At 38.3% G+C, this 23,451-nt stretch overlaps 1 long non-coding RNA gene across 1 annotated transcript; it reads left to right on the top strand.

The window, feature by feature from the left end:
* Positions 1–9,139: 9,139 nt before the first annotated feature.
* On the top strand, positions 9,140–17,067 carry LOC136850538 (uncharacterized). Its single transcript, XR_010856641.1, has 3 exons — positions 9,140–9,272; positions 16,249–16,377; positions 16,811–17,067. It is a non-coding gene; the product is annotated as an uncharacterized lncRNA (long non-coding RNA).
* The last annotated feature ends 6,384 nt before the right edge of the window (positions 17,068–23,451 follow it).

The raw sequence follows: 23,451 nt of genomic DNA, 5'->3' as shown, positions 1-23,451 counted from the left end.
TATATATATATGTATACATATATATATATATATATATATATATATATATATATATATATATATATATATATATATATATATATATATGTGTGTGTGTGTGTGTATACATATATAAACAAACACACACACACTATATATATATATATATATATATATATATATATATAGTGTGTGTGTGTGTTTGTTTATATATGTATACACACACACACACACACACATATATATATATATATATATATATATATATATATATATATGTGTGTGTGTGTGTGTGTGTGTGTGTGTGTGTGTGTGTGTGTGTGATATGTCACCACACTGCACGTGACAAATACATACGTAGATAACCATTTGAAAGGTGAAAATTAAAGACAAAGTACCAAGTACTTTCGTGTATCACGAACACTTCTTTGGGGTATAAAGTACTCCAAAGTACCCCTCAAAAAGTGTACACGATACGCGAAAGCTCTTGGTACCTGGTCTGAAATTTTCACCTTTCAAATGGTTATCTGTATATATATTTGTCACGTGCAGTTTGACAACTTATTACACACACACGTACGCACATTATATATATATATATATATATATATATATATATATATATATATATATATATATATATATATATATATATATATATATATATATATATATTTGGCCTTTGACGATCAGAATTGATCTCACCCCTGGGGCATCTTCGCCAACAAAGCATCACTGAAATGGGGGTTTAGTTTTACCAGGGATGGGCCCTTCCCCATTCTTTGCTCTGTTAGCTAGCCAAGAGCCTACGGCGTCTCTGCTTTTTTGTGAAAACAGATGATTCCTATGCAGAGTCCCGAAACCAGTTTTTTCGCTGCTGACTGTAGGAAACACGCCAGTGCTGAAGGTGTTCCTCGATGCGTAAGTTCCTGCCACACTACAATCCTCAGAAGGTGGGAAAACCAATTTCGCATATGTGGTAGGCATTGCACTTACGGGAATTTAGGCCACGCCAGAGGTTGCCACTGAGGAATATGTGAAATCGGTATCACTGCTTTCCCACGTCGAGGTATCCAATGGCAAGAGGAGACTTCCCGCTCGAAGCTCTTCCTTCTCGTGTTTCCTACGTCTGCGTTGACCTGGCTTCCTCGTTTTCTGGAAATTGATCATCTGTCTTCACAAAGAAGGAGAGTCCGCTCCATACGGATGAACTGTGTCTGATTTATCCCAAGTTTTGTAATCGGACACGTGACGCATCTGGATTCTAGAAACATTTTCGTCTCCACTGAGCTGTTCCAGTCTTCGGGAATTGTTGGGATTCCCAGGAATGTCAGGGACTTCCAGCAGATGGCAATGATTTGGAATAATTCTTCATCTCTTTTTCTAACTATATGTATGTATAATTATGTATAATTGTATGTATAAATAAATGAAGCTCCGCTAGAAGATGAGGCTCCGTAAGCAAGGCCCGGGGATTCTCTGGAGACGCTGGAGCCAGTCTTGTGAAAGTTCCCGGAAGGTCGACACGATATGCCTGAATCACTCAACTTCTTTTCACGTGTGTGTGTGCTTATATAGTGATTCGTTTTCTAGTTTATCTTTTTTTCTGAGAGAAAATTTAATGGAAAATATATTTTAATTTCACCGCGAATTTCAATATGACGACTTTTCATTAATAAATTGAATAATCGATAACGGGTGCCAAGAATTTGAATATAAAAAGTGTGTGTGTGTGGAATTCTAATAGCCACAATGCCCTCTTAACTTCTCAAACATTTGCGCTTTTTGGATATGCTTGTAACTGCGAAGCCGAAAATATCCAGACGGAAGAAATTGAAGAGCCTGTAATGGCGGTCGCGAGAATCGAACCCGCGTTACCATATTCACAAAGGAGGTCACGTTGCCGACCTGGCTACGAGACATAAAAAGTCTATCGCCTCTCGTACATATATACCTGTCGTTTTCAGATATATTTTGTTAGAGCTGGAATAGACCCATCCTCACCATCGTACAATCGTTTCTTCCGTCTGGATATTTTCGGCTTCGTAGTTACAAGCATATCCAAAAGCGCGAAGAATTCGATATTAAGAGGGCATTGTGGCTATTAGAATTACATATGTGTCTGGTAAAAGTGATATATATATATTTCAGCCCAAATAAAAACGATTGCCCACTTGGCTACGATGGTGAGGATGGGTCTATTCCAGCTCTAACAAAATATATCTGAAAAACGACAGGTATATGTATATATGAGGCGATAGACTTTTATCCTTCTCGTATAGGTCGGCAACGTGACCTCCATGTGAATATATAACGCGGGTTCGATTCTCGCGACCGCCATTCATCTTCAATTTCTTCCGTCTGGATATTTTCGGCTTCGTATTATAAGCATATCCAAAAAGCGCGATTCGATATATATTGTATATTAGAATTATATATCTGGTAAAAGTGACCAGTAGATATATGGAGAGGGAGAGGGAGTATATATATATATATATATATATATATATATATATATATATATATATATATATATATATATATATATATGTATATATATATATATATATATATATATATATTTGTATATATGTATATATATATATATACATATTTACATGCACAGTATAAGTGAACAATAGTTGAATGCATATTATCAGGGCGTTTGTAAGTGCAACATTTGCCCCAAGTATTGCAACCTGCAGTTATCTTGCTCGTCAATAAACTATCTCGAATGAAAGAAATTTTTCTCTTAAGTCATCGTAGCTCCATAAGATAAGGATAATCCATGTTCACGTCCCCCCTCCCCCCCTCAACAAAGTAAAGGGTTTTGATCATTCACTTCCTCAGACACCTTTTGTCCCTCTGTCGACGTTGGAAGAGAATAATAAATAACATGGTGGTGGTCAGTCCACTTAAGTGGGTGGTCTTAACCGAGGTGGTTGAGAGGGACATGATGGGGACCATAGGCTAGATATATCTCCCTCACAAGTTGTAGGTAGATGTGGCAATGATATTGTAAATAAAGAGTCAGTGGTATCTGATGTTAATATATGTATAGTACTACGTATTTTGGTGTTCTTCCACCAGGACAGCGCTGCAGAGGCCTGCATCAGCATAGGCCTACGTACAAGAATTCATTCCCTTTTCTCTCTTAATAGACACAGCAAAAGCTTATCACTGCTGAGAAGTATTTGTAAATCCAAATAAAGGGAACAAAAAAAAAAAAAGTATTTTGTTGGAGACGTAATTAGAGATGTCTGTCTTCATACGGCGTGTTGAATTTACCCCGAACCGGCTGACAGTAAGGAAGGATAATAAGTGATAAGGAAAAGCTCAGCCTAACTGAAAACCTTACTCAATGTTCGATGAGCACTAACATATAAAAGGGCAGGGCATGTTGCTTAATGTTACAATTTTTATTCCAGAAGTACTGAATTTCGTCAATTGTCAATAGACGAAAAAAAAAATGTCTAGGTCTAGTCCAAATGATGTTTTATCTCTCTCTCTCTCTCTCTCTCTCTCTCTCTCTCTCTCTCTCTCTCTCTCTCTCTCTCTCTCTTTTCTTTCTCTCTCTCTCTCTTGCATTCATTTGTTTTCCTCTCCCTTCCTCCTGCGTTCTCCTTTCGTCCTTTGTCTGCAGGCAAGTACATCCCTGGATCAATTTCATATATATATATATATATATATATATATATATATATATATATATATATATATATATATATATATATATATATATATATATATATATATATATAATTATATATAATAGATTTTTTTATTTTTTCCTATTTTTCATATTTCTCATCTATGTTATTATTATCCAAATCTTCAGTATTATTATTTTGTCATTATTTTTCATGGGGGGTACGTGCCCAGATGCCACCTCCCTGGATCCGCTAGTGCCCTGGATTGTGTTGTCGCCATGGCCGACTGTTTATGGATGCCAATTTTTCGGTGACGGGCGAGTTGCCACAGAGGGTATCGTTATTCCTGAATTATAATTACATCTTCCATTTTCTACTACTTGTGCGTAAAAGAAAACGACCTTAGATGGTTAACAAGTGAAATATGGCCTAAAGTTTTGTGAGGGGGGTTTATAATTAGCTTTGCTATATTTTGATGCTTAGTTAGCGACCTGGCGGTCGACAGGATCATGGAATGTTTTACAATGTACCCAAAAGCCTAAATTAAATGCCTAGCCATGATTAGACTGTCCAGAATGGGCGTCTTCAGCTTTACAGTACAGTATTCAAAGCGACCAGGCAATTGTTACATCTCTCCCTTCATAAATCACTGTAGTGATATCAGTTACGGAAAGCAAAAATAATTCCTTCTCCAGTACTGATATAAATTTATATATATACATACAGAGAGAGAGAGAGAGAGAGAGAGAGAGAGAGATCACAGACCCCTTGTATTTGTGATATGTTTCTCAACACAGGAAAGGGCAGTGGCTCCTGTAGCTATATACATTGTGTACGCAGGTATAAATTACTTTATTTCGTAGTGGTTAATCAGTCAGTGTTTTACAGTACCCATGTTGTTAGATCTATAAGAAGTGTACAAAATTTATCTTTCAATACTTCAGGGATACATTTACAGACCTGCCAAGATTTTAAGAAAAGCTGATGAGATATAACAACATATATCTTTTAATATTTTGGACATTTAATTACTAATATATTAACGTATTTTATATGGCTGATTTAAAAAGGTATAGGCCTACCACCAGTATTACTAGGAACTAATGTTGTTCTTTTATAAACTCTTTGATACATGCAACTGAAACTCATTCATTTGCCATATTAGTTTATTATAATGAAAACAGTGTGAGCAGCTAGACCTTGGCTGATGATGAAATGCATTTTGTTTTGATAACAAAACAGTCATGCGCTGAAGTGTCATTTCGTTTCCCTTTTATCAAGAGTTCATTCTCGAAAATTTAATCCAGTTCTGGTTCTCAGGTGGTTTTAGATATGAGGTCTACAGAAACTCGATTTGGTAGCCTTAAACAGGACTGGGAATAAGTCCTCGAAGTTGTGAAGAACGCTCAGCAGTTACTGGGAGCTCTAATGAGTTGGCAGAAGTGGTGATTTGATGCAGAATAAAGTTTCAATATGCAATAGTCCGAATAACATTGGACCTAAAAAAAATACTTATCCAAATCTGCAGTAGATAAATTCCTTGAAGCTTCTAGTGGCCCAATAAAAATTTGCATTATAAACAAACTTCAGTAAATAATTTATTAATATGAGAAGACAGGCAACTTTGTTAAACCTTGTGCTGTGCTGACTGAGGTATATTTGTTGTCGAAATTTTTTAAGTTGTTTTACTGGTCTAACCTTATTAAACTGTTCTTTCAGTTCAACATTCCTCCTAACTTTTCATTTGAATCTTTGAGCATTCTGGATAGCACTGATAATAGTAACAAAGAACCCTACAGGTTCTAGGGTAGAGGGACTGGGTTTTAATCTCCCACCAGGCTGTAGACAGTGTAGAGGGACACGCTGAACCCCTGCTTAGTTAACAGTCAGAACTTAGAGTGTGTAGCCTTGAAATCTGTGTCGTTACTGAGAGAGAGAGAGAGAGAGAAAAAAATGGTGCACCATTTTTGCCTTGTTTGTCATTCATGACTCGATTCCGCACTTTTATGTTCTTCCCGAATAGTCCCTTTCCCTTACTTTATCAGAATTTCCTTTGTCCTTTCCTCGATTCGTAATGCTTCTTCTTCCTCCTCTCTCGATCGATACGTCGTTGTTGTTCATAAACAAGAAACGACAGAATGGAAAAAAAAAAAAAGCCTCTGGTCGTAATGGTGCTCCAACACTCTTCCTCAAACGGGCTGGGATGGAGCAGTTGACCATTTCAAAGAGATGAACGGTTCACTAACGTTCGTGTGTGTCGTGTTTATGTCTGTCTGTGGTTCATGCCCTTCGTTCTCTGGTCCTCGTTCATCGTGCTTTCGGATTTTTGTATTTCATTTTCTTACGTTCACCTTCATGCTTCTATGCCTTTGTTTATTGACATTGTTTTAGGTCCTCTTTCGCTCATTCATTCCTTTTAGAAGCAAGGGAAAATAGGGTATTATCTTGACTATTGTTTAATGGCAACTGTGGCAATAATTATAACCATGACTGAATGTTATCATAATGATATTCCATTGATCCAAAACACTTGCCTTGGGCGTCATAAATTATGTTGGTCATACAACAGTCACGGTGACGTGCAGAGTTGCCTTAAAGGTACAAATTCTACTTGCTGAAGCTGTGCTGCTTATATCACTGTCACCTGGTTACCTGGATAGAAGGGTTCTTGGCATCATTTATGATAATAATAATAATAATAATAATAATAATAATAATATATTAGTCTCATTCTTTGTCAAATTAGTCACATGAAGGTAAAACAAACCCTTTTATGTCCACCATGTAAACAAACTTTCGTTTTTATTCTTTTTCGATAGAAAACAAGCCATATTTTGGGGGTGGCAATGGACTACACACATGCACACACGAGTTTGGCTGGACCAAACTTTCGTTTTCCATTTTATTTAATCTATAAAAAGCAGTCTTAAACCTTGAAGTCATTATCAGAGAAACAATATTTATAGTTCACTTTATTGATATTCATTTTTTTTTTTTTCGGTATTAACAGTAATGCCTATAACGACCTATGGTTTCATACTTGTCTGTCATTTGGTTTTTCTCAGAAAACCTGAATAATTTCTTTCATGGTCTTATATACTGAGATGAATTATCAGCTCTATAATTGAAAAAACAAAAGAACTGGTTTTTTTGGCACCTGGGGCAACGATTTTGTGATTCAGTTTCGTTGAGAAGTTGTAATAGGTCTAGCAATGCACTGCCTAGGTGCTTGCTTCGAGTGAGCACGACATTCTAGGCCATATAGCGAAGGGAATAAATGCAAAATTTGTTCTTTTGGTGCCAAGTTTAGGAAATCGTTGTAAGGAATGTAAAAAGTGGTGGTTATTCAGCTCTCTCTCTCTCTCTCTCTCTCTCTCTCTCTCTCTCTCTCTCTCTCTCTCTCTCTCTCTCTCCAAATTGAAGGTACTACATTTGGAAGTTTGGATAATGTCGTAGATATTTCTGTTCAACTTCCACTGAGGTTTGCTGAATATGAAGAAATGATCTTCTAGATATAGCTGGCCTTATGCCAGTACGGGCTCTTGCACTCGGGCAGACCGTAAAGAAGCTGGGCACTTGTAATGTGGGCAAAATCACATGAAAGCCTAATGTTCACATGCAAACGACCAACGTGTTTCAAATCCAATAAAGGCCCTCAGTTGGATCTAAAATATTCTTACTCTATTATTCTACCTATTCACATTTTTATTTCAAGTGTCTTTTGTTACTCTTGACATGAAGGGATTTGGTAAATAATGCAATAACTCCAACAAATGACGAAAAAACAGATTTTGAAGAACCAGACGTCCTCACTATCTGACTCAGACTTTAGACCAATACAGTAAAATTTTTGTAAGAATAATCTTCGTTCAATACTCTGATTTTTGCTGCATTTCTTTGGTCTATTTCGAAAATAAGAATACAGCATTTGTCGCCAGCCAGCTTTTTTTAGGCTAATGGGTCAAAATCACGCGAGATAGACGGAATACCAGCCGACGGCAGTACTAAATCCTTCCACGTCAACTTAAAAAAATTCATAGCAAAGCTCAAAATGAATTTTCGAAACCTGGGCAAATCTAAGGATTTTCAAGCAGACAGAAGCTTCACTTCTGTATTAAACATAAAGCATATTGCGCGAATCGATGCTATAGAAGTCACAGTTGACTCACTACCTATTCGTTAGGCATTTGTATGTGTGTTTTTTTTTAAGTCAGCAGACAGCCACAGTGCGCTTTGCGTACTGTACTCCACCTATGAAAGAGTAGGATTCCCGTCAGGAGGTAGTGCCGTCAGTGCACCTCAGATGGTGCACTGTAGGCACTACTTAAGGTTCTTTGCAGCGTGCCTTCGGTCCGTAGCTGCAACCCGTTTCGCTTCTTTTACTGTACATCCGTATATTTTCTCTCCTTACCACCTTACTTTCCGCCCTCTCCTAACAATTGATTTAACATTATTTTTAGGGGCTGAATGACCTCATAGGTCCCAGCGCTTGGCCTCTGGCCTAAATTCTATGCCCCAATTCAAAGTTGAGGTTCGTATCATAGGAAAAATTCAAATCACTCTGAATTTGGTTGGTTTCTTTTCTGCCGTTCCATTACTTAGTATCCATGTAATAGGCCTATGCAATGTGATGGGTAGCCTACAGATAAATGAGTGAAGTTATTACTGTCATCAAAAGATTACTTCCACCTTTTTTCCTCTTACTGTTGAAGCAGGAATGACCACAAATGCAGAAAATTTCCAGCGTTCCTCAGGGACAGATGACTTCACCATGTATGACAGAGGTCTGACGTAGCTGTCAGTTATTTAAGGGGAAATAAAATCTCCTTTGGATTATGACTGGGCAGAGCTCACTAGCGGATCCAGGGGGATTGTGGGCGCACCTGGACACGTGCCCCCCCCCCCATGAAAAGTAATGACAAAATAATATTGAAGATTTGAGTATCAATAACAAATGTGAGAAAAATAAAAATGGGGAAAAAATAAAAATCTATTATAGAAAAAAAAGGCATATATATATATATATATATATATATATATATATATATATATATATATATATATATATATATATATGTATATATATATATATAATATATAAATCCCCATAAATTTTTATGGTTGTTGTTCGGAGAAAAAGGCTTATGTTTGTTGTTCGGAGGAAAAGTTCTTCCTTTCTCTAACTTTTACATCTCAAGTTTATCAGCAGAAACTAACGTTGAGTTGTGTCATTTATTTTTCTTTTATCCAAGGTCGCTGCATCATTTGTTATATGTGTTATTTTGTTTTCTTACATCATCTTCCGCGGGAAGATGGTGTTCCGTTAAGTCTCGTTCTATGGAACTATATACATAAAATAATAATAGGTTATGACTTAGAAATAATGACAAATAATATCAGTTATATTTATATTTACGTGCCGTCACGTATTTCAATAGTATTACTAAAATGCACAAAAAAATATCAAGAAATTGTCCGAAATAGTATTCAAAGCTGTCAGCACGAGTATTGGAACCTGGAATCCTGGATCACGTGACTACTGACTTGAGTTTCTCTCCCATATCAGTGACTTTGTTTTGAGTCCCGAGTTTAGTGTGTGATAATTAGTTGTTTGATTGGCTTTTCTTCCACATTATACTTAAAGTAAGTCTCGACCAGGTTCATTAACACGTAGGTTGTTAGGTTAAAGCTGCAATTAAACGTAACATGATGAAAAGGGGGCGTAAACACTGGAAAGTGTAGCCTAGACTAGGCTTCCAAAGGTATCATTCGCCATGTGGCTCCTGGTGCCGTCAGGTTGATCTCCCGTGAAAGTTTAGAGTAGTTATGGGTAGTCTAGGCTATTGGTTGTAGTCTAAGGTCCCAAAGCAGAGGTTCGTAGACCTTTGGTATTATTTTATAAGTTGCCAATACACGAAATGAGATTGTAACCTACATTTTTGAAAAGATCTCTTCATTCTCATTATTTTGAACCCCAGAAACACTATATGCAAATGATAAATAAAGAATTAATCAAACTACAACCTTATAGCCTGACAGCAAAATCGTAACCAGTAAACACCCCTAGGTCACGTTAGGTTGGTGTTTTTAGGTTCCTTGGTAATTCTAAGCCGTAGTTCTGTGGTTGAGCAAGACTATGGCAATTGATGATTTCCTATTTTATTTTACTTGCTTTACAAGAATTTAAAGTAATATTTTGTCGGCCGGCTGTAACTAAACTGCAATTGACCTTTGAAGACTACACGACGGTGTAGAAACAGTTAAGTATACCTTAGTTTAACCAGACCACTGAGCTGATTAACAGCTCGGTATTATTTTACTTATGGACATTAATTGCTTTCAACATAAAATATATATAGGTTTTTCTGTTGTATTATGATGTTATTTGAATGATTTTGAGGTTTATTTCCATCGCAAATGAATACTTATCCTTCCCGGCAAATGATATATACAAAATTAATAAAATTACGACTTGTCAGAATACTGCCCCCCCTCTCCATAGCTAATACGGCAAAACTGTAATCAGTAAACACAGTTTTGCCGTATTAGCTATGGAGAAAAGTGCAGTATTCTGACAAGTCGTAATTTTATTAATTTTGTATACAATATATCATTTGCCGGGAAGGATAAGTATTCATTTGCGATGGAAATAAACCTCAAAATCATTCAAATCACATCATAATACAACAGAAAACCTATATTTTATGTTGAAAGCAATTAATGTCCATAAGTAGAATAATACCAACAGCTCTCCTAGAGAGGGCTGGCCCGAAGGATTTGATTTATTTTACGTGGCTAAGAACCAGTTGGTTACCTAGCAATGGGACCTACAGCTTATTGTGGAATCCAAACCACATTATAGCGAGAAATGAATTTCTGTCACCAGAAATAAATTCCTCTTATTCTTCGTTGGCCGCTCGGAGATTCGAACTCGCGGCCAGCAGAGTGCTACCTGAGAACGGAATCCACACGCCCAAGGAGTAACAAGGACGGGGTAGATCTAAGGCTGCATTCCGCGGTGAGCCCTTACCCCCCTCCATAGCTAATGCAGCAAAATTGTAACCAGCAAACACCCCTAGGGTACATTAGGTTGGTATTTTTAGGGGTGTTTACTAGTTATAATGGTAATTGTAAGTATTAGCTCCACGCCTGTTTTTACCTTGAAAACTGGTTTTTCCTACATTTTTAGGGCCTCTGATACTGGTGGTGCATTTGTTTGTTGTCCGCCAAATGGAATGTTCCTTCGCTGTGTTTAGTACTGGCCCGGGGGGTATGGTACCCATACGTTAAAAAGTTATTGCACTTGCCAGATGGGATATGAACCGTTCCAAACAGACATACCCGTGCTCTGTCTTGTGAAGATCGCGTATGGAAACCCCTTGTTGGATGTGACAAAAATTGAAGGTAAATCCATAATTAACAACCAAAAAACTGTAGAAAAAAGTCAAGTTAGAAGGAAATCGCCGCCGCGGAGCTACTACAGTACTTAGATCTACCATTACAATTTTGCCGTATTAGCTATGGAGGGGTGGGGACTCGCCACGGAATGCCAGCTTAGATCTATCCCGTCGGTATTGTGCAGTCTTCAAAGGTCAATTACGGTTTAGTTACAGCCGGCCGACAAAATATTAATTTAAATTCTTGTAAAGCAAGTTAAATAACATAGGAAAACGTCAATTGCCATAGACTAGCTCACTGCGGAACTACAGCTTAGAATCACTGGTTCCTTTAGTTCCCCATCATTTCCTAGCATTTTGGGTTTCATGCAAAAATGGCTCACTGGATCCAGTTTTACTGGCAACTTATAAAATTCTGGCCGGCCTCCTACCCTAATCATGAACATATTCCAGTAGTAAGGTTAGGCTACTTTATTTATGTCAGGTACAGCAATTGTGATGCAAGATCGGTGTTAATTTCTTTGCAGGAATCTCAGAGATAATATTAAGATTAGGTAAATGAGACTGCCGCTTGAAGGTATCTTCTTGCAATTGCTATAGCGTCGCCTAACCCCATAACTGAAGATCCCAAAGGGGGTTAGTGCCGCCAGTGCACCTCATGCAGTGCACTGTAGGCATTACTCACGGTTCTTTGCAGTGTCCCTTAGGACCCTAGCTGCAACCCCTTTCATTCCTTTTTACAAGCTTATACCTCAATTCGTATTCTCTTTTCCATCTTACTTTCCACCATCTAATAACAATTGTTCATAGTACAACTGTGAAATGTTCCTCCTGTTACACCTTCAAAACCTTTTTACTCTCACTTCCCTTGCAGGGCTGAATGGCCTCTTAGGTCACAGTGCTTGGCCTTGGCCTAAATTTTACCTTCCATTCCATTCTTGACTAGATAATATAGAAAAGGGTGTAGGCCTATATAATGCAATATAGCCTAGGTGAGATAGCCTAATTTGAGAAATTTACCAAAATAATGGGCTACTTACTGCCCATTGTTTTTGCACTCTTCCTGAAGGCATCCTTTGGAGTTTTTCCCATATTTAGAACCAGCCCCTTGGGGATGAATGTAAACACAAACAAAAGACTGAATTTTTTATTGTCTAGGTAGATTTCTCAGATTATCTCATCTTGACTCCATCATCTACACCCTTGTCTATATTGTTTAGCTAAAAAATTATATTGCTGATACCTTCGTGTGGCAGCATCTTTACATTTACCATAGGACTAGAAAGCAGGTCAAGATTTAGGTATAAAATTTTGTCTTTAGGGTAAAAACTGAAGACTACTACCGCACCCCTTTGATTCAGTAACTATGAGTTCATTTGCCAAATGGCTGCCATGTTCAGTAACAACCCCTTGGGGATGAACTTAAAAACAAAACGTAAGATCATAACTATCATAAACATAAACAAAAGATGGTAATTACTCTGGTCTGCGACTTAATGAACCAGGCCACAGTGATAGCCTTCAGTTTTACCATTTTCAGTTTGTATTTATCAGGACCAAAGTATCCTGTGAAGACAGATGAAATGACATAGCCTAAGAGTCTGATTGTGGTGTGGGTGAGGAGGGAAGGGCTTGTTAAATGCAGTGTGTAATGTGCAAACCATGATCATTGGTGTTTAGTGGACCCAAAGTAACTTTAGTATTAACCTAGTACTATAAAATTAGAATTCTTTGAGGTAAGACTTAATGGCTTGGTAGTTTAGCTGAGTGGAGAAGAAACAGTGTTATTATTTTGAAAAAGATGAAAACATAAACTGGGACATTCACTGGTAAAATATGCATAACCTGAGTGTTATAGTGTATGGGTTGTTAATAAGTTACCACATCAGTTTGCCTTGGAAGTAAATCATATAGCACTGGTGATCAAAATTCTTGGTAAGTGATGATTGGAATTGTTCAGACAGAATTTTGAGCATGATGCTGAAATATTTTCTTGAACACCAGACATGTTAGGCAAAATTTAGGTAAATGTAAGTAAACCAGAGTTGAGGTTGATGTAGTGTAAGAGGGTATCACAAGAAGGGTATCACAAGGTCTGATATTGCTTTTCATGCTTTAAAAGCATTTGTACCTATTGTTAAGTGATTTTTACTAGGACCTTGAGTTAGATTGATGGGTATATATACAAGGAGGGTTGATTGAAACAGGTATAGCCAAGGAACTTGTGGTTTTTTAATTGTATGTATTGCTACAGTTATGAAACAAAGTGGTTTTTTAGATTTTAATATATGTTTTTATGGGCTGCTGAAGAACAAAGGCCCATGCCAGCACAAGGCTGGCTTATTCTAGATAGAGTATATCAGGTTTAAGAAAATTTTGTACTCATAATTGATCAGATTGTTAGTGTACAATGGCATTTCATTTAAATGGACTTCAACATCAGATTTTGTTACCTATTGGATACATGAGTCCAGAAAAATTTAAATTTATATATGTAACTTCCCAAGTATTTACATTGCTTATAGTTTCACTCACCAGCAGCTCAAAAATTTTGAATTTCACGTTAGTCGGTGTAGGTAACTAGCCACCACCCACTTTCGAGGTAAGAGAGGAATGACTTCAACTGCGAGGTTCAGTTGTTTTTCTGCTGTTTGGCTTTCATCACTTTTCCTTTTGAGATTTTTCTTTGGGTGAAGTACTGGTAGCTTATTTTGTATTTGTTAGGTTCTCTTTCCATTGATTTGCAGTTTAGATTTTCTTCTTTGACTTACATTATAACTTGATTGTTGACTTCTGAGACTTAGCCTAGTATGTCTGACTCAAGTGCTGCTAGCTGCTTTGTGCAATTGTTAAAAGAGAAATATGACTCTCTCTATGTGCATAGAATGTATGTGGGGACAAGAGAGTTCAGGTGATTGTGATGAATGTTCAGAGTGGGGTGCTAGAAAATTTTTTGGGTCTCATTTAGCGAAATTAGTCAAGAGACAGGAAACGTAAGGCAGCTGCTAGAGCCGAAAAAGACAGTAGATAGCAAGACATTAGTTCTGTTGATGATGATATTCCTACTTTACCTTTGCCTGCTCCCGCTGTGTCACCTGTTCCCAATTGTCCGACTATTCATCCTACTCCTTTACCCAGCGCTCTAGCTTCCAAACCCGACCCCCTTGCCAGCCTCAAGTCGAAACTCATACATAATTTTTAATGTCAAAATGGGATTAATTGTGGATACTGTGACCCAGTTGGGTGCTTCAGCGCATGTCCTTATGGACAACATGGAAAAAAGTCTTAGTGTTAGTGGAGATGGCGGCTGCTCGTTCCGCCTACACTCCTAGGCAAAGGTCACTGGCGTACTCCCCTACACCTGGGAACAGTCACAGCGGAGGCCCAAGGGAGGTCGGTGGGGTCCTGCCCATTGGCAGTCGTTGCCGCAGTCGGACCTGTTGCAACTTCCCAGGTTGCAGCAAAGAATAGCTGTTGGAAGGGCATCCAAACAGAATCGCGGCCACTGAAAAGGCCCGCAGTGGACACGGTCTGCTCCCCTTCAGTGCCTTAAAAGAAATTTAGGGAGCCCCTGCAGCAGCCTTCTTTTAGTTCCTGGGATCCCCCAGAACGCTTTTCTCCAGTGCATCCTGTGTGTGAGCCAAGCGTTCGTCTGCTTCGAGATGCTCCTTGTCATCTCATGAGGGCCCAGTAGCACCTGAGCTCCCAAGAGCAACCGACCTCCCAGGAACGCCTGAATGCTTGGTAGCTCGTTAGTGCCAGTTCCTCCAGTTACACCTGAGTGCCCGCCATCACACAAGACTTCAGCTCATGGATGGACTTTGCCTTCTTTGGAACACTCGGCACTTTTCCAGACGTGTCTGGCACCTGATGCCAAACACCAGACAACAGCTATCCCAGCACCTTCTGCGGACATGCCAAACCCATCGCAAGCTCCCATTCAGCATCAGCTGGCGGACATCTTAAATTTGCTCAAGAGAGAGCCGCCTTCTTTATCCCAGGCCCCTCAAGATTTGCTAATGCTGTATCCCGTTTCGTCAGAGGATGAAGGTGAAATTAGTGAAGTGGATCAGGGCTCCCCTTTGACAGCTTGTGCAGCTTTATTGATGTACTTGCTGCAGAGCCTTTCCGGGATTCTTCTCGCCTCTGGCCCCGGCCTCCCTGGCTTCAGTGACAAGCCTTCCGACTCTTCCGACTCCTCCAGGTTACCAAAAGATGGTTCTTTCATCTTCTGCTGGGAAGGCTCTCAGCGATCTGGACGGCAGCTCTCAGAGAAGAGAGAGCAGGGGAAGTCTTCCTTCAGCTATCCTCCCTCTCGTCTTGTGCACTGGAGGCATTCTTCGTACTAGACTGGAGAAGCTCCTTCACTGGGAGTGGCTGCCTCCTCCCAGGGAGACTTCTCAGGACTTACTGACTCATCCCAGTTGATTTACCTTGCTTCTGGTGAGGTGTGCACCCATGATCTTGTAGAATTTCCTCCAAAAATGTACAAATATTCTTCTGTCGCTTCAGCATGCCATAAGACTGAAACGACGTAACCTCAGAGCATCCAAGGACACATTTGAAAAGCACCATAAGCTCGGAACGACATGACGTAAGCCGAGGCTGATGTAACCCGGGGACTGCCTGTAGTTTGTATTTGTTGAAACAGTCAGGTTTTTAGAGTAATTTGTATTTTTCCTATACAGTATATGCAAACCAGAACCTTTTATAACTTAAACCACCTTAGCCACCCAGCATTGTCCTTAGGGCTGAAGGAAAAGTAGCTGTTGACGGAAGGTGAGTGATGGTTATTCAGCAATCTGAAAACCTTATGCAGTACACTGTAGGCATTACCTAGTATTCTTTGCAGCATCCCTTCGGCCCCAGCTGCAACCCCTGTCTTTCCTTTTACAATACCTCCTTTCATATTCTCTTTCTCCCTTTTACTCTCCTTCCTCTCCTGACAATTGTTTCAACATTACTTTCAGTGCTGAATGACCTCATAGGTCCCAGGCCTTTGGCCTAAATTTTATATTCCAATTCCAACAACCACCCCGGTTTGCAATGAGGAATACTTTACTCCTTTATAAAAGGCTCTGGTTTGTATGATTAGGGGAAAAAACCAAGTTACTCTACTGTACTTTTAAAAGAGCTTATGTTTTACTAATTGCACCGCATTGTTATATGAAACTGTCCAAATTACAACATTAAATTTATGCTTGCCATTTTTCTCATTGCAGGTTAATATATGGTTTCCTGTGATCATCTACCTTCAAGATTTACAAGTTTTGAAGCTACTGGTTAAATTTGCTCTGTCTTGTAGTGCAGTGAACATTGTTGAAATAACTAGGTCTAGCCCATGTAATTAGGTAAGAAATACAAGTACTCATTATTATTTCAAGTGAATAAATGAGAAATTGTATATTCACTTTCAGGTTCCATGAATTCCATTTTACTTAACGTGTTGCTTCATTAGAGTTGCTTGAAATTTGCAAAAAAAAAAAAAAAGAAAAATTTTATATATTTTCATTTTTTAAACAGGTTTTTCCTTAAATGTAACTCATTTAGCTGCAAAGATCTGGTATTTTAACCCTTTATGGCCCAACTTTCCATTGGCTCTCAATAGGGCAGGTTGCATCGCCCTTCTTTATGTCAGGCATGACGAATTCATCTAGTACAGTATCCCTTTATCAAAAAAAAAAAACTGAAAGCTAATTGGTTTAGAATAAAGGATGCTATGCTCAGTTAAATTTTGAAAAATACATGTGACTGATGCTGTGTGTTTACTCCCATCTTTTGTAGGCCATGGATGAAGTGTCACTTACGTCATGTCATGTCTCGTAAATTTACTATTGATAAAAGAATACCTGTAGATCATGAAACTCCATCGGTCTCCTGAGTTTTTGTTGAAATATATGATCTTTGAGCAAATATATGTTTTTGTCATGTCTGTCACATGGGCACTGACTTTATACTGCTTGTGTATAATACTGTACATGCCCTTCACTTGTACCTTGTGATATTGAGCATGTATGAGGAATTATAGTAGTAAATCATGACTTGCCATGTGTTTTCTTTATGAACATGCTATGGCAGACTGAAATGATTATACCTAAAGTCTTTTTTCTATTTAGCTTGGTTATTTTTGCTTTTATGCAAGAGTTAGAAGCAGGCTGCTTTTCAAACAAAATACAGGAGTAGTGCCAGTTGAGAAAGACTGTACTGAGTGGTGAATCTTCTGATGAAGGACAGGACCTGGGAGATGACGAGTTTGGGTAATTGCCCGAGACATGTCATCAATTTTGGTGAAAAGTTTGTATGTGTTTTAGAATGCCTCAAAGAGTAATTTCTCTGATGTTTGTTTAGGAAAGCCAGTGTTGTGTTTCAAGAAGCTTTTCACTTCAGAATTCTTAGATGTAGTCCATCAGTTGAATCTCTTTGCTTCACAGAAAAATATAAACCTGCTGTATCTATCTATGGAGGAACTTGAATAATGAATAAGATTATTTACTCATTTCACCATCATTCAAACTCTTCAAACACGTCTGCACTGGTTTGGGTGTTTGTTTGGAAGGTAGAGATTACGCTGCTATGATCATGTGCAGAAATAGATGGGAGCTTAAAAAATCAAACCGAAACATCAGGCAGAATGATGATGAGATAAACTATCATAAGCTCTTTATCATTACCAGTGGTAGATCACTTAACAAAGAAGTTTCAGGAACCTTCCAGTGCAACAAAACATTTCCATGGACCTGCAGATGGTGCCTTTCAAAGGTAGGCATGCTGTGAAACAATACCTATGAAGCCCAAAAAGGGGGGGGGGTTCAAGATCTTTGTTCTTGCAGACAGTGGAGTTCTTATTCATGATTTCATTCCTATACAGGGTCCATTCAATCTGTGAATACAGAAGGTATTCCAGAACTCAGTGCCTCTCCAAACATCATTTTGCACTTGGATGAAACAATACAAAGCAATAATAATCACCTATTTCTGATAGTTGGTTTACCCCTGTTTCACTTCAGAAATATATGGCTGAAAAAGGAATCTGGTGCTGTGGGACAGTTAGGCCATGTCGACTTTTAAGGCTTAAGTTAGCATCAGATAATGATGCTCCCCTCTTGTGCTGAAAGTTGATCAGTTCATATTGCACGCCATTATGACAAAAGTATGAAGAAAGTTGTGGAGATTCCACAGCCAAACAGTAAAATTCTACAATATAAACCTGGGGTGTTGATCTGGCTAATTGTCTTTTATCATTGTGCAGAATCCCAGTGGGATCAAAGAAACATCATCGATTAATTTTTTACATGATTGATATGACTATCAGTCAAGCTTGGATGACATGTCAAAGAGGTTACGAGGCCAAAAGTACCACTATCCACAGGAGAAATGGCATCTCCTACTGACCTTCAGAATATCTTTGTCTGTGTCACCCATTATCCTCGCTTGTTCTGCGACCTACCCGTCTCAAATGGAATTTTAACATGTCTAAATGAGAGAGTTGTTGCCTTCAATTTCATGCAGTTCTTCTTTGGAGGGGTGGCTAGAGCTCTTGGTTAGCACGCTGTTGGCCCAGTGTTCGAGTCTCCGTCCAGCCAGTGAAGAATTAGAGGAATTTATTTCTGGTGATAGAAATTCATTTCTCGTCACAATGTGGTTCAGATTCCACAATAAGCTGTAGGTCCCATTGCTAGGTAACCAATTGGTTCTTAGCCACGTAAAATAAGTCTAATCCTTCGGGCCAGCCCTATGAGAGCTGTTAATCAGCTCAGTGGTCTGGTTAAACTAAGATATACTTAACTTTTCAATTTCATGCCTAAAAGTCCCCTCTCTCTCTCTCTCTCTCTCTCTCTCTCTCTCTCTCTCTCTCTCTCTCTCTCTCTCTCTCTCTCTCTCTCTCTCTCTCATATGAGAGGATCTGAAAATTAATTTTCTTGTATTATAAAAGTGGATGACTTTTGTTCCTGAATAAGTTATATTTTTCATTTTAAGCTGTCACATACAATGTTGTACTTACGTTTGTCATGCTAATACTGTATTCACTCCTAGTAAGAAAATGAACACTAATACTTTCAGTGGACCAAATATGAAATAATTCTGGCACATTGATTGACAAATTTCCCTTCCATGTTGACCAATATGATGAAATCATCACTATTGTCTAATTGTTAAAACTGAATTAAATTGTGAGAAAAATGATGATCATATGTCTGGTCCATAGAAGTCTAAAAACCAAAGCAATAATTTTTTGATCCAAGGGAAGTATGCTTGGGTAATATAGGGTTAATACAGGTTAGATTAAGTATTAAAAAAGCAACATAATTCCATTCAAGGGACTTCTAAAGTAATAACCTTGAGAATACTTTGAAATTTCTTTTGCGATGTATTGTAGGTGCTTGCATTCATGAGAGTTGTAAAGAATGAATATTCTTTTTTTTCTCTCTCTTTAAACTTTATTCTTATCAGTTTCTCTTTCCTTGCTGGCCTTTATCCCTTATGGGGTCCTTGGGCATGTTGGAGCTATTGTTAATGTTGAAATAAATTGGAATCCTGCCCATTTCATGGATTGGATATTCCAGTAGATTAGCTAAACCTGCAGCAGTTGTGTCCAAATCAAAAAAGCCATTCTTGTCAGTGACATAACATCTCTAAGACCAGTTATGTGTAACAAATGGCAAATTTTAACAAGTCCTGACTTGATACTGTAGTGATATATTAAAACATTAAACCTATTCATGATAGTCTTCAAATAAAAAATGCCATGTAGTAATTCTACCCTGTCTCCAAATTAGTTGCACTCATTGGACCCTTGAATATTTAGTAAATATCCCACTTGACCCAATCTCCTCTTCAGAGAATGGCCAAACTTAAACCAAGAGCAAATGTCTGGTTCTGGAAACACAAGTTTTGTCTCAAATTTTTATAATTTTTTTTTATTTCCCAGTTATAATTTTTTAAAGAAATGCAGTGTGTTAAGTAACATTCAAATTTTGTCATTAAAAGCAAAGCCAGCCCAATGAAAGTCTTAAGTGTTTTGGCTCAGTGGTTTGGTAAATCAACCTCCAGAGTATACGGATGATGATAATGTAAGAACATAACCTTCAGGCAAACCTTATGAATTTGTTGTCTTGTTAAACTACTGTGAAGTATAATTTTAAAGGTTCCTTATTGTATGTTTTGTAATGGAATATTTTATTTTTGTTAATTTTTCAGTTTTTGTACTTACGAGTACAATTTAGTAGCATGTCAATAAACACATTGTCATTAATTTGGTTATGATAAGTATCATGTTTGTTGTGATATTTTGTCAGTGATTTTGTTAACCAGAATACTGCTATAAACTGTTAATACTTGGTCAAGGTACATACAATATTTTATGAGAGATTTTAAGAACATTTTCATGAGCAACGCCAAATTGTATCAGCTTCTGTTTCTTGAAATGTTTTTGCTTTTGTTTTATTTTAAACTCATTGCCTTCATGTTGCCATAGTGATGCGTTGTGTAAATTTATAGACACTATAATCCACTGTAAAGTAAAAAGACACTAGGCATAGTAGCTAGCTCATGTGTGCAGTGTCCCTCGGGGTTAGTTTGTGTGTAAGGGGTTAGAAGTGAAATTAAATCCATCCACACTCTTGTACAGTTTCTGCCAACTCCCATCAGGAAAACTAGCAACAATTTTTTTTATTCCCCCCCTTTTTTTCCACAGCAGGGTTTCCACTTCCCAGTCTTCCATATTGGATTGTGTACAGTATTTCCCATACAGTTTCATGGCAAATGTATAGTTTTTCAGTGAGATTCTTCTTAATATATTACAGTTGTTAAAATGTTTATTAGTTTACTAAAAACATATTTGATTGACAAGTGACAGTGTGTGTGGTCACTGAGACAAGTTTTCTCTCTTAGGACATTGCTTATCTCTTGCCAAATTTGCTACCTGATTTCCTCAAGAGTCCCCATGGATTCCTAGATCAGGCGTTTCCCCTGTGTCTGGCCTTAAGATCCTGCTTGCTTTTTCTTCCATATATGATCCAACTGGCCTCCAAGCTTGGGCAACACCAATGCCAGCAGCAGCCATGCATCTGCACCAGCCTTTTTCTGCAGCTGATCAGTCTCCAGCAGTATCTTAGTTATTGAAGATGTGCCATTGCGGAAACTTGTAAGTTTTAGCAGCCCTAGAAGTGCTATAGAAACCCATCAAAACTATTATCCAAAAAGTACCTTTGCACAGTATATTACATTTAAGAATTCACAAATTACAGTATCGAATACTGGATATGAAGACGGTAGAAATGTGATGGATTCCTGGCCACACAGGCATTAAAGAAAATGAAAAAGCCAGCACAACGGCCAAAGCTGCAACTGCTATGCCCATCATCACACGTAGATATTCCCATCAGTGATTATATAACATCTCTAAAGCCCATTATAATAAATTGCAGAATATATGGAATAATGAACGTAATATTGAAATAAAGCAGATTGAGCTCAGTGTTGGAAAATGGAATTCATTCTGTCAAAAGGAATGACACAATATTAACCAATTTTAGAATTGGTCCCTCTTACAAGAAGAGCATCAGCAGCAACTTGAGAAAAATTGATTTTTCATGAGCCTTCTCTTGTAATCTTTGTGTTAGCTTTTTAGCAAGAGCATCTGTAATAGTTGTAGCAACAGCAACAGTAGTAATTGCACACTTCTTCAGCTATGTTTGCTGCTTCAAGCAGCTCTTCATCCTTCCAATATTGCTTGTTGTCTTCGTAATGCCTGTGTTGGTTGTGTATTTCATGTGTTGGTGTATTGCCCCAGTGCTTGGCATGTATGCCTAAAATGTATAAATCAGTCGATGATCAGTGACCACTCCTCTCTTGCCCTTGGCCTCACTCCTTGATGCTAGCTAGTAGTTTTGGTATGGTCTACCTCTCAGACAGTCTCATCTCGCTGCCTCATGCCACACTACTGCCAGGTTTTCATTGACAAGAGTGAAGTTACAACTCTGCAGACACAAGTCCTTGTCACTCATGGGACAGGTCTTGCTTTGCTTGGAAGTGCATGGCTAGCGCATACTTTTAGATACTAGCCTTTCAGGCCCTCTTCATTTCCAGTCTCTCTTGTTGTTTAGAACAAGAGTCTTGTTTTGGAAGAACCAACAAACTTCTTTGAGTGGCCTAATCCTCTTCCATGCTGCACTCATTAGCACTTCTGAGAATCTATGATGTGCAAGGAACCTCACATGTCCAAATCCATCTTGAGAGAAGTATCTTCCTCCTCTTGCTCTGCTCGGTAAAAGTTGTCGTGCATTTGTCATGAGGCCTATTATCATTTCTTGAAGAATCCTCTTCTGAATAAACATTTTTTAGTGAGCACACAATAACACCCTTTGACTAATAAGGAGGAGGAATCTTTTTGATATTCACTTTGCCCCTTCCGGTCTTGTCTCTGCTATTTGTCCAAGTCAAGATTAAGAGAGAATTTTTGTCAGGTTGTAAATCTAAATTCTCAAAGCTCCTGGAGAATTTCTTTCTGGTGTTTTGATTTGTCAGGAGGGAAGATTTACTAAGAATTTCTTGCCTTGGCATTTGTCACTGATGTTAGTCCTAGCCTATCACCTCAAGACTTCATTACTTTTAAAGTCTCTCAGTGCAGAAACTCAGTTATCATTTTGTCAGTTGCTTCCTGTTTTGGGTATTGGTTCTCAGTAATCCATGAGGAAGCGTGATTCCTTTTATCTTATACTGTAGTTTAGTGGGAGTTTCTGTCATCTTTTTGCCATGTTGAAAGGTATATTAGTCTTTGCTTCCTCTTGAGAAGAAAATAATGCCTTCATTCTTGCCCAAGTCTGCTTTGTCTTTGACTTGTTGCTTCCTCTTGAGAAGAAGAAAATACCTTCATTCTTGCCCAAATCTGCTTTGTCTTACAAGTCATTGAATCCCAGCACTTCAGTTTTAGGGATGTTAATAACAAGAAGTGACCTTTTCTTCTTGCGTAGAAGTAGAATTCCAGCTGCCTTGTGTCATTGGGTTAATGGTTGCTCCACAGATTTTCATTAAGGAGCCACACCGAAAGGTGGGTGGAAGGCTTTATGACTAGTTAATACAGCTATCTAGTTTCCTTATAGCGAAGTTCCAATTTTAACTTCAAGGACTCATTTCAGGCTGACTTTGACAGTTTCTTCTTGGAATTAAATTTGCTTTTGCATGTACCCAGTTGTGTCCCACTGGGGAAGAACCTGTGCTTTTTCTCAGTATTCCAGTCCTGTCCTTTGTGTCTTTGACCTTTCGACCTTACGAAGATTTATTTGCTTACAACAGCATGTCTGGTCTTAAGGTAACACCATTTTTACTTGCTGAATCCAGCTTATAGCTGGGGGATTACCAATGAACTTAAGAGGGAAATCAGAACCTGTGCCTGCTAGGCATTGCTCTTCTGTGGAATGAATGAT

Source organism: Macrobrachium rosenbergii, chromosome 22 (assembly GCF_040412425.1).
Source record: "Macrobrachium rosenbergii isolate ZJJX-2024 chromosome 22, ASM4041242v1, whole genome shotgun sequence".
Taxonomy (NCBI): Eukaryota; Metazoa; Arthropoda; class Malacostraca; order Decapoda; family Palaemonidae; genus Macrobrachium; species Macrobrachium rosenbergii.
Note: the sequence above shows the minus strand (reverse complement) of the source record. Positions and strands in the feature narration are given on the sequence as shown.